Genomic DNA, 12,796 nt, shown 5'->3' with positions numbered 1-12,796 from the left:
TTTATGCACTTTGATGTTTTTTTAAAAATATATTCTAAACTTGACTACAGACCTACTAGCCTTGCAAAGGCCACCAGTTTTCAATCCATTAGACCACAAAATTTCAGAGCAGAATTAGGCCACTTGGCCAGCGAGATTGCTCCACTTTAAGGAAAGCAACCTTATCCCATCACCTAGTTCATATTGCAACTCCAAACGTTAAGAGGAATGGCTCCACATTTCCCTCTGAAAGGATTCAGCTTTTGTGTTTGCATCAAGCCACTACAGAATTCTAGGAGTTGAAGGGACATAATTCTCACCAAGCTGCCAAGAGGAAAGTAGATGTGAGTGACAAATGCTGGCCTGGTCAGGTAAGTTGTTAATTCATTGCTCAGGTTCAAGACATTATGAACGAGGCCGGTAATTTTTGCCAATCCTTAGTTAGTCATAAGTAGGTGGTAGTGATGATTCTTCGAAATGTTGCATTCCTTCAGGGTGAAGTTTATCCCACAAGTTCAGCAAGTTCCAGAATTCCGACCAAACAATGGAGGACTGGTGAAGCGTCTCAGAAACATCAACTGTTTATTCTTTCTCGACCTTGATATATCTCTTGATAAATTTTTCTACAGAAGTAATTTCCCCATTGCCTTCTTCTAAGCAGTGTCTTTACAAGACAGGTGACCTCAGCCATTATCAATACTTTACAGAGACTGTCATCCTGGTGTCCGTGGTCGCATAACCAGAATTTGTGTTATGCACCAGCTGCTCATCCACTACCAGTTCCCACAGCTTCACGCGACTCTGATCGTGCAGCTCAGCAGATGCTACACCTTTCCCCAAGGGTGACCTGCAGGCTAGCAGAGAGAAGGAGCACCTTACACCTCCCTTGGTAGAGATGCATCTCCACCCCGCCACCTAATCAGGTCCAAAAGGAATTGTTTTCATTAATGGCTACATAGACATGGGAGGAAAGTAGGTGCAAGGCGACAATGAAATAATGGAAAAGAAAATAGATCACGTTCCCAGTGAACGTCCTCCTGTGATGTAAAGGTAGATACCAAGGCTCGAAGCCTCAGTTCCTCAAGATACCTACTGATGAAGCAGAGTAGACAGCCCCAACCCAGACATGATGTACTCAAAGTAAATCTATTTGCAGTTCTCTTAAAGAGAACTATAGAGCTTCAACCAAAGGACATTTTCTTTTCAACTCGAAACCAACCCAAGACTCATCACACATTGTCTGGTTTGTTTGGGCTAAGCTCTAATAGATACTGGTTGGATAGGTGAGAGTGAAAACAACTAAGGACGCTCCAGCAAAATGGACAAGAGACACACATCAGTCTAGCACAGGAGTCAGACCATTAAAGTTTTGTAGTTGAGAGTAAAGATGTAACAGCCACATTCAGAGAACATGTGGAAATTTTAGTAGGTTTCTTTCTGGAACCATGGAACAACATCAAAAAGCAGTCACCCCTACTATAACATGCAAACAGATTGTTTGGTTCAAATAAAGGGATTTCTTCTGCACATGATTAGTCATCCTTATCACAATTTCCCCAACCTGTTCACTTCTTGCTGCATTCCCCCACTTGCAGTTTCTCAAACTGAGTAATCTCAAAAGCAAATGTGGTCTCGCTTTAATGATTAACTCTGACTTTGTCACATGCTTGAGCCTGTGGAATGTGTTAAAGCTTCTCTCCATTCCAGACCTCCTGCGTTTAAACTTGTAACCGCTGGTATTACCTCAGATTATACAAACCTTCATAACATTGGTCATTTTCTCCTCTGCTCTTAAAAACAGCTCCAAATATTTCTAAACATTTTCTACTTTCTCGTGGTAATTTGGTAAAGGATCTGTTCTGCTCTTTTCTGCATCGTTAGCATGCTTCCTATGATGTGAAGGGCAAAATTGTACATAGATCTGTAATTGCATTCTGGCATGAACCTTTGTTTCTTATTCAATAATTTAAATCTGACTCCTGGGAGGACATTACGCTTGCTCAGTAAAGGAATTCACAAACAATTCAGATATGGAAAGCAGAAGTGAAGGAAGTGTCTCTCTTTGGGTGTCTCCCCACCCACCCCCCCCCCCCCATGTCCCCGTGTAAAAATATTTATCTTGCAATTCTTGACACAAGTGCAGATGACATAGCTTCATATTACGGAAAATCATGATTCAGGCTGTTTTCTAGGACAAAAGCCCCATAAAACAGAAGTTGCCTATATTTACAGGTTCTCCAAAGCTACTCTGCTGGATACATTGAAGAATTCCAATAAATGAAATCACACAGTATTTGCCTTTCATTCTGATTGTTGAACTCTGTTTTTAATACATCACACTTTCTAACATTTTCCCTACAATAGTTTGTAGGCTCAACTCTTTTCCCTTCACCCTCCTTTCTTAAATAGTGGGGTTACATTTGCTACTTCCCAGCCCAAAGGATCAACTCCGCCAAATACAGACAATGATCACAAAGGGGTCCTTCATCTCCACAGCTACCTGTGGTGTCAATCTTCTTGTTACAGAAGCAGAGTAACACGACTCCTGAAATGGGTCCTTGGGTCCATCCATATCCATGCCAACATTTTACTGCCTGTCCATACAAAACCTATTAAGCACACATTACATTACTTGTATCCTTCGATGACTTGCACATTTAAGTACCAAAACGTCTCAAGTGCAGCAACTGCATCAGAATCAACAGCCTCCTCTATCAGATTGCCTCCAAGGCTCACCTGCTCCAGGGATTTATCAACTTGAGCTCACCACTTCTCTATTGTTCAATTTCTTCTTCTGAACCCTTAGCTCTCTAATATTCCTGACAGATTTTTTTTGTGACTTTTGCCATGAACTAGTACTCAAAGTGGCTACACAATTGATCTGTGGTTTCATTTCTATTATAAATTCTCCAATTCTCACTTAGGGATCCATGCTTACATAAATAATGAAAAGCTTAACAAGAATTTCTTAAGGTTTTTTTTAAATATTTTTTTTATTGAAGTTCATCATCAAACAAACATTTCCATAAGATGTATTTCAGATATCCTATAGAAATTGTTAATATTCATTTTCAAAGTTTCTCACTAGGCTGCTGTCATATTTTCACTTTCCAACCCGCACCCCCCCCCCCCCCCCCCCCGATATCCAAGTTTCCAACATCCAAGTGCTCAAAATCCTTGTTCCTACTGCTATTTTTGACCACTTTAAACTGCTTGGATTCATGCCATTTTAATTTTGTTTGTCAGCCAATCTGCAGCCTTCCAGTGCTATCATAATAGTCATTCAATATTTTTATGGATTTCTTCAAAGGGCATAAAAGGGTAATTCACATTTACGACTATGGCCATTGATTGCTGTGGGTTTGGGTTCAGTGAACTTTTTTCATCACTGGATTTTCAGCAATGGAATAGGAATGACACATCATAACCCAAAGAGTCCACAGAAAACACTCTTACTCATTTGCCATTTAAACTCAAATAACAGGGTTGAAAACTTGTATGGAGGTAGCTAGATTCGAACCCACAACCACTTGCTCCCAAGTCCAGTGTGGATGCCACTACGCCACCAGCTGACCTTCCTTTTAAATCAGCTGAACACTCAAACCTAAAGGATTAATGATTAACCTACAATTGTAAGACAAATGGCATCACACATCTATTAAATGGAACTATTTACTTACCAGCCACACATTCAAAATTAGTGTGAATTATCTCTGTATGGCAATTGAGTGATTGATATGTTAATATAGTTTCAAGATGGCAATCACATCTGTTAATGTGAAAAGCATTTTATTCTACTGTCTGACATGAATGAATTACAGGAATGATATTAGAACTTTGAATACTCCAAGTGTCTTAAAAATCTATTAAGCTTTGCTACTAACCAAATGTATTTTACCCTTCTATTTTAAAGTGCAGAAATTGAACAATATGCTAAGCACTCCTCCACGACCTGGATCAACACGTTGATGTTGTGTGAAGACTTGTGTGCTTTAAGGACTCCAACAGGCGATGCCAACTCAGGGCCACCCAGGTTGGAATGGCTGTGGACGAGATGCTAAACAAAGATCGATCCAACCCTGGCTCCTGAGTGAACAGGCCCCTCCTGGGCCACACTTCAAATCAGAAGTGTGAATGCCATATGAAACAATTCTAAGCAACTTACAGTTACATTTCAATAGACTTAAGAACAACTGGGTTATATTGCCATATAACAGAAGACAAAACCTAAATCTTTTGAACAGTAAAATTACAAGCCTTGAAAGCAAAAGTGGAAATGTTCAGAAATAGGCAAGTTCACTTATTTTATATACAGAAACCCTTGTTAATTTTAATAAAATTTTCCAATATTACTGTTGGCCAACTTTGGTCATATCAAAAATGCAAAGTACATGTATAAATTACTTACCTTGAAATTTGTGCTAATAGGCAGCCCCAAAGCAAGGAACTCGTATAACCCAATTTAAAAAAAACATAAACCACTGTGCTTAAAAAGACCACCACATTATGCGAACAAAGGCCAGCCAACAGCATCCAATCTAGACCGCGTCCCAGATTCGCTCCTGGAGCGGCCCGAGTAGACCCAAGGCAACAGCACAGCAGCTGGCTCAGATATCATTCTATACATTACATGTCACTGAAGGGCAAAGAACAAGTTTTTCCAAGCAGCTCTCAGTGCCACTTATCAAGTTTACTGCCATTTAACAACATAGCTGTATGAACATGTATAACCATATAATGTATATAGAAGCAAGACAATTCTTCTCCAAACTGGCTGTAAAACATAGCACACGATAATTTACAAAGGCAAAGATAAAATCTACAGATGAATCACACATAAATAATAAACTGAAGTGCATTAATATCAAATACTATAAAAGGTACAGAACAGACTAATCAGTGAATCTTCAAATATGATGTGGCAAGGGGGGAAGAAACTGGTTCTCATCCTGACCATTCCTGTTTTCATGAACAGTAGAAAGTCAAAGAGGATGCTGGGTGGAATTCTAACAATACCAAGGGCTCTGCATATGGAGCACTCCTGATAAGTGTCCCCAATGGTCGGTAGGGAGACCCCTATGATCCTCTCAGCTGTTTTTACAGTCCTTTGTAGGGACTTCTGGTCCAATGTTTGACTGCTCCGATACCAGATGGAGAAGCAGGTTGTCAGAACACTCTCAATAGTGCTCCTGTGAAACACTGTTAAGATGCTGATGGGAGGCGAGGAGCTTTGCTTGCCTCGATCTCCTTAGGAAGTGGAGGCCCTGCTGTGCCTTCTTGTTCAAGGAGGTGATACCAAGGGACCAGCTGAGGACATCCGTGATGTGAACTCCCAGAACTTGGTGCACTTAACTCTCTCTATGGAGGAGCCATGTATTCGCAGGGGAGGATGGTTTGCTGAAGTTTACAATGATTTTCTTGGTCTTCTTCACATTCTCAAGCTTAGGTTCTTATCACATCAATCCACCAGCTGCTCTACTTCTGTTCTACACTCCGTCTCATCATTGCTCTTTATAAGGCCAATAATGATGTGATTATTAGTGTTCAACATCCAACAGAACACCAATAATCATGTAATAAGTGCACTGTAATTTCCAAAACAGTACAAGTATACAAAATGTTCTATTGAGTTGCATCTTCACCATTCTAAAGTGCAAAAACTGTTACTTCTATACAACTATGGCACAAATGTAGGATTTTGAACCAAGTTTTCTCAGGGATCATCCATCGATAACATGATGGAAAGATCAATATAGGATAACCGAAACAATAACAGCATCGATAACAGACTACTCCAAATCCCACTGATCCAAGAAAATCTCTGTCCTGCTTGTTCAGGGATTTTCAAGCCGGCTGCTTGATTGATAGGAATTCTGCATCAGGATCTTGAACTCAAATTCTAGGCCAGTACTAGATGACATGTCTGAGGTTTCCCTGCTCTGGTTTAGAATTTGGACAGAGGCTCTGTCTTTCCCCTTGCATAAATATAAAACAGCCATTCCTGATGAGCTCAAGACATTCTATACCGGTTTTGAACAGAAGGGCTGGGTATAACACTGCTCTCCCTGTCTGCCATTGAATACAGACACTGTCGCTGTTAAGTTATTCTTCTGCTGGTTCACTCTCCAGAAAGGATTGGACCTGGATTGTGTCCCCCGTGGTGCCTTTAGATCCTGTGTAGATCAACTGGCAATGGTATATGCACACATTTTTAACCTCCTCAGGCTGTGGGTCCCCTCTGCTTTCAGACCACAATCATTGCAGTATCCAAGAAAAACAACATAACACGCCTTTAACAACTACTGCCCAGTGGCTCCGACATCTACCAACATGTGGTGCTTGGAGAGGCTGATCAGACATGCATCAACTTGAGCTTTTTGAATAACCTTGACTCACTGCAATTTGCCTAATTGCAGAAACAGGTCTACAGCAGACACCATCTTCCCAGCTGAGCATCTTTGAAGCATCTGGACAGTAAAGACACCCATGTCAGGATATAGCTTGTTGACTACAACTCTGCCTTCAATACTAGTGTGCCAAGAAAAGTCAACAACAAACTCTGGACCCTGGAAGGCATAGTTGAAGTAGACAGAACATCTTTTTCCAATGGTTGAAATGTCTAATGCCAGAGGATATGCATTTAAGGTGAGAAGGGATAATTTCAAAGGAAATGTGAAGCACAAGTTGTTGTTCCCCCCCCCCTCAAAAAACAGAGGTGGGTGCCTGGAATGAGTTCCCTGGGTAGTGGTAGACAAATGAATGTGAAGAAAATGAAAGGATATGGACATTGTGGATTAATTTAGTTGGGCATTTGATTACTAATTTAATTGGTTCAGCAGAACATTGTGGGTCAAAGGGAGTGTTCCTGTTCTAAGTTTAACCATCTGCAAGTTTGTAGATGACGTCACCATAGAGGGCTGCATCTTAAATAATACTCTGAGTACAGTAAGAGAGAGAAACTAGTGACATGATGTCATGACAACAACCTTTCCCAGTGTCAGCCAAGAGCTGGTCATTGACCTCACATACACATGTTGATGTCCACATCAACCGTGTGGAAGTTGAACACATTGAGAAATTCATTACCAGTGAAGAGTGAACATCACCAATTGCCTGGCCCAACAACATTGATGTCATGGCCAAGACATGGCCAATGAGGCTAAAGAAATTAATCATGCCTCACCAACTCTGATTTTTAATTGAAAATAGACTTTGTCTAGAACTACTCTACACAAGACAGTAAACTGCAGAGAGCTGTACTGAGCTGTGTCTAGATCACAAAAACTACACTGCCCTCCAAGGACTGTCTACACCTCCCCCTGCCTCAGTAAGGCAGAAGCATGGTCAAAGATCCCACCCACCCCAGACATTCTCTCTCCCCTCTCCCATTCAGCAAATACCAATGCCACCAGGATCAAGGACCATTTCAATCCCACTGTTAGAAGAGTATTGAAGGGACCTCTTGTACGATATGGGCACTTGTTGTCTCCATGCACTTTGTTATGAACTTACATTTTATCATTTGACTGCACTGCACTTTTTTGGTAGCTTTTATATTTTATTGTCTTTTTATGATTTTGCCTTAGTCTATCTTGTATGCAAGGTAATCTTTTCACTGTAACTCAATACACATGACAATAATAAACCAATACCACCCTCAAAACACAGAGTTGCAGAGCAGCTTACATTTATCCCTCAGGAAAGCCTTTAAAAGACTCCTGGGTCATTTACACATTCTTATTTTGTGGAACTTTGCTCTGCATAAGGCTACATCCACACTAGACCGGATAATTTTGAAAATGCCAGTTTCATGTAAAAACAACAGGCGTCCACACTATGGGATTTTGAAAATATCTCTATCCACACTGAAATGGAGATTTCGGTGAATCTCCTCCTCCTGCGCATGTGCAGGACACATCTACCGAAAACAAGTGATATGTTTGGTGTCGAATCTCGCCGTAAAAGTATGCGTTTGTCCAGTTGCAGACTAGGAAAACTAAAAACAATGGATAGCTGATGGCTTTCGCGCTGCAGAACTTAAAAGTAAAAAAAAAACAAATGCTGGAGTGTATGGCAGCAACCGACAGGGAGTTCACGGACAGATTGACCCTACTGACGATGAACGTTGAAAAACTGACCAACTCTGATGCATTAATAAAGTACCTTGTTAAATGTATAAAACATGTCTGCATCAGTGTTATCTTGTATTTCCATACAATGTTACATTAGGCTGTTACATATCTATTGTCAGAGAAGTACGATACTTGAATAGGTAAACCACCTTCATATGAGCAAGGACAGAAAACAGGGCAAAGTGAGTATACTTATTTATTCAGTAAGTTATGGGTCAAAGTATTTGGTGAGTACATTTCTAACTCTTCTGGCTTCAGTCTCTTTGCCGTCTGTTCTGAAATTGTTAGGTTGCGTTCAAGAAAACAATGAAATAGCGCTCAGCTGTCTGACAGCATTTTCAGAAGTCTTCGGTTACCCTGTCCACACTGATCTGCCCGAGCAACGTTTTCAAAAATAACCCACCCTGGAAAGCGTTTCTGAAAAGCTCCGGTTTCAGGGGACAAAAACGCCGTTTTAATGTGGACGGAGGGTAGAAACGAAGAGAAAAAAACTTCTGTTACGGATTTATCCGGCGTAGTGGATGTAGCCTAAGACTGATTGTTGTATTTTCTGCACAACAACAATGGTACTTCAACATGGCTCATTGGCAAGGCTACTCAGGACAATCCAAGGTTGTGAAATGCTGTGTCAGAATGGCCTGCCCTCCTTTGATGCAATTACTTTCAATACAGGAGAGAATTTTGAAAATTAAGTATATCAACTCAATTAAAAATTTCTTCCAACTACACCAGAGATGAGACCTTTTACACACTATTCTATTGATAAATCAAGTTTATGGATCAACTGAAACAGCCTACAATTTTTCCAGGCTGAAAAAGTTTGGTGTCACTCCAAAGAGTCTTGTCAAATTCCATTGTGGAGAAAGTATGACACAAAGTGCAGTGACATGGGAAGATAAAGAATGTTGTGCCATTGCAAGAGCTTCCACTAGGAATGAACGAGTAGGGTCCTTGATTTACAAGTTCTTTTACATCACACTGTATGTGTATAAACACCAGGCGTCACCGAAACCCTGATCACTACATACCAACTGCACACACGCAATGCAATCTCTAAAACTGGTTCCAGGTCCTTCATGCACATGTGCACTCAGCGGCCACTTTATTAGATACATCTGCTCATTAATGCAAATATCTAATCAGCCAATCATGCGGCAGCAACTCAATGCATCAAAACGTTAACATGAAGAGGTTCAGTTGTTGTTCACACCAAACCACCAGAATGGGGAAGAAATGTTATCCAAGCGACTTTGACTGTGGAACGATTGTTCATACCAGACAGGGTGGCCTGAGCATCTCAGGTACTGCTAATCTCCAGGGATTTTCATGCACAATAGTCTCTAGTTTACAGAGAATGGTGTGAAAAAGCATCTAGAGCAAGGGTGGGCAAACTTTTTGACTTGAGGGCCACAAAGGGTTCTAAAATTTGACAGGGGGGCCGGACCAGGAGCAGATGGACGGAGTGTTTTGGTAATACACCTCATAAGAGAAAATAAAATATCATGGGATATGTAGAAAACATGTGCTTTAATTTCAATTGAAAATGAACAAATGCATTACAACAAAATATCTGTCTTTGAAGTCCCATGGTATTTAGCTATTTATTGAAATGTCTTTTAAAACACTGACAATTAAATGAATAAAATACAGCTTTTTAAAATAGTTATTATTTTAAAGCACTGAAAATTCTGTTATCCTTCAAGATATTATCATCATCACTCTCCTGACTGTCTTTATTTCAAAAACGGTAGGAGATGCAGGTCTACTTGTCCTGCTCCTTCTTATTCAATTGTCCCCTGTGCCAAAACTCAACAACGACCTGCACAATGACAGAACAGTGAGAGCGCGCCAATATGCGGAGCTCTGTGCTCGCAAATCCCCGCAGGCTATCTCCCTTAGCCGGAACGCTGGCTAATTGTGAGCCGGTTCGGATGTGCCAGGAAATGGGTCGCCACAAGGTCACAAAGTAAAGCGCAAATGTGGAGTAATACGCTTCACCTCAACAAAGGTCAATGTATATAGAGTGCGTCATTAATTGGGAAGACACCAGAATTGCGGGGAAAAAACGTTAACAAGGTTTATTAATATAATTTCATCAAGTTCTGCGGGCCGGATTAAAAAGCTTAACGGGCCGCATATGGCCCGCGGGCCGTAGTTTGCCCATGCCTGATCTAGAGAGTAGCAATCATGTGAGTGAAACATCTTGTTAATGAGCGAGGACAGGGGAGAATGGCCAGACTATCTGACAGTAACTCAAATAAGCACAACTTCCAACCCTGGTGTGCAGAGGGACAGCTCTGCACATATAACACTTCAAATCTTGAAGTGGATGGGCTACAGCAGCAGAAGTCCACACTAGGTTCTTTCAGAGTTTAGTACAGTGGCCTCTTATAGCATGACAATGGCTAGGCATGAACCAAACACATGCAAACCATGCTGATGCCACTTGCAGATCCCAGGCTCACGACTGATGTGTGCCACACCTACAGATGTTTGAAGAGTGGCGAAATGATTTGGCATGAAGGAGACCAGAAGCCAGTCTGTGGGTTGACAGTCCTCGTGGTCAACCTTCTTCAATTGTGTAGATACAGATTTTTTCTTGGTGTCTCACCACCCCTCCCTTCAGAAATTGAACCAATTTTGCTCAGCTTAACCTCATGCATCCCAGCTCACTGGCTCCCCAAAGACCACAAATGCCGTCAAGACCAACTCACTTTCTTTTCTCATCCAAATCTTGGATTATTTAATTATGACACCAGTTTCTTAGAACATAAACATTTTGTTACTGACATAACCTGCTTCGATGGCAGCGCTGAAATTATTAATTTATTTATTTAAAGAAAAACAGCTTTGGCGTGGGAATGCCAAATTAATAATTCATCCCAGATGGGATGAAAATAAACTCTTCGGTGCCAAAATAACAAACTGAAACTGACTGGTGCTCAAATAGAGCTGGCTGTGCAACATATGGTCAACAGCAATAAACTGATACTAAAAGGGAGAACTCACATTGCAAATACAATGGAAGGAGGAGGAAATTTGCTAGTTTGGTCCAACAGGTCAATTCTTCTAAGCTTGGAAGATTGATTGTGTGATTAATTGCTATGGATGGGGATTTTGAGTGCTTTATGTTGACAATGGGTGCTTGGAATAGGCAGACGCCACTGTATCAATGATAGAGTTCAGAACAAAGCAGATACCATTAATCTTTTCTGAGCATAAAGTATTAGGCCATGTTTCATCTTTCCTTCTAAATGTAACCCGCCCAGCTCATGTTCGTCTACGGGAATCAGCTTTCGGCCCCGCCAAACTGGGAAATCACATTTGCTGTGTAATGTACCCCCAGTTACAAACCCACAACACAAAATATCAGACAGTACACCATATGCAATTAAATGATAGACTTCATTAATTTTAATCTGAATATAGGGTTAGTAATGAAAATAAACAAAACAAAAAAGGGCCCAAGTCAAAGTCAAAGTCCCCATCGGAGCTCACTCAGTAGTCATTCTTCTACCATCGGTTTCCTCCAAACGTTGCCGACCTTCAGACTCTCAGATCCCAGTCCACTCTGTCCGGTGGTCTACCAGCTCACTCCACATGCGTGCTCTCTTCATCTCTCCTCGACAAAAGACCGTGAAAAAACCCAGCTCCCAGACACACAAGAAAGAACATTTCTCCCATTGGATGGCCAATGAATTCCGAAGTCCCGTTATCTCTAGTCATAACCCAAACATTGTTGCTACAGAAACCATTACCTTAACAGTGTAACATTACATTAGCCTTAGCAGTGAAACCTTACAGCATTTTACGTAAGCCAAAAATATTTTCCATTCACACACAAGAAAACTTGCACTTTGCTGGTGCATCACACCTTCTGTTATAGAATCACAGCATGCTCATATTAAACACAATGTACAGAATCTTATCCATTCTCACTTCCCATTCTAACCCCAGATATTTTGTCAGCTGTTTTAATAATAGAGCTGTTTATTTGAAGTCAGATTATTAAACCCGCTTGAGCAACTCCAATTTACAAAATACTAAACAAAATGTTTCACCAAGAGGTAATCATTTATATTGCAAATGGCAGCTTACCCAAGGTCTGCAACAAGCACTGGACATGTGCCCAGTACTTGTCTGCTTCACTCCTGCTGCAGAGAGACTGCAGTACTCAAATAATATTTTACATAAACTTTGTCAACTATTATATATACCCTCAGTGGCCACTTTATTAGATCCACCTGCTCATTAATGGAAATATCTAATCAGCCAATTATGCAGCAGCATCTCAATGCATAAAAAGACATGGTCAAGAGTTTCAGTTGTTGCTCGGACACCAGAATGGGAAAGAAATGTGATCCAAGTGACTTTGACCATGAAATGATTGTTGGTGCCAGATAGTGTTGTTTGATTATCTCAGAAACTGATTTCCTTGGATTTGATTTTTTTTTTAAAAAACACACGTGTCCAGAGTTTACAGAGAATGGTATTAAAAAAAAACAAAAAAATAATCCAGTGGGCAAAAACACCTTGTTATTGAGAGAGATCAAAGGAGAATGGCCAGACTGGTTCAAGCTGACAGGAAGGCAATGGTAACTCAAATAACCATGCATTACAGTGGTGTGCAAAAAGATCATCTCTGAATGCACAACACATTGAACCTTAAGTTCACGGCCTACAGC

At 40.8% G+C, this 12,796-nt stretch overlaps 1 protein-coding gene and 1 non-coding gene across 3 annotated transcripts in view; both read right to left on the bottom strand.

The window, feature by feature from the left end:
- kank1a (KN motif and ankyrin repeat domains 1a) overlaps positions 1–12,796 on the bottom strand; it is a 279,556-nt gene that overhangs the window by 225,540 nt on the left and 41,220 nt on the right. The gene's annotated exons all lie outside the window — the stretch shown is intronic.
- On the bottom strand, positions 3,344–3,409 carry LOC132394916 (small nucleolar RNA SNORD98). Its single transcript, XR_009512456.1, has one exon. It is a non-coding gene; the product is annotated as a small nucleolar RNA SNORD98 (small nucleolar RNA).

This window comes from Hypanus sabinus, chromosome 5 (genome assembly GCF_030144855.1).
Source record: "Hypanus sabinus isolate sHypSab1 chromosome 5, sHypSab1.hap1, whole genome shotgun sequence".
NCBI classification, from domain to species: Eukaryota; Metazoa; Chordata; class Chondrichthyes; order Myliobatiformes; family Dasyatidae; genus Hypanus; species Hypanus sabinus.
The sequence above is the reverse complement of the archived record's forward strand: the minus strand, read 5'-3'. Positions and strand labels throughout refer to the sequence as shown.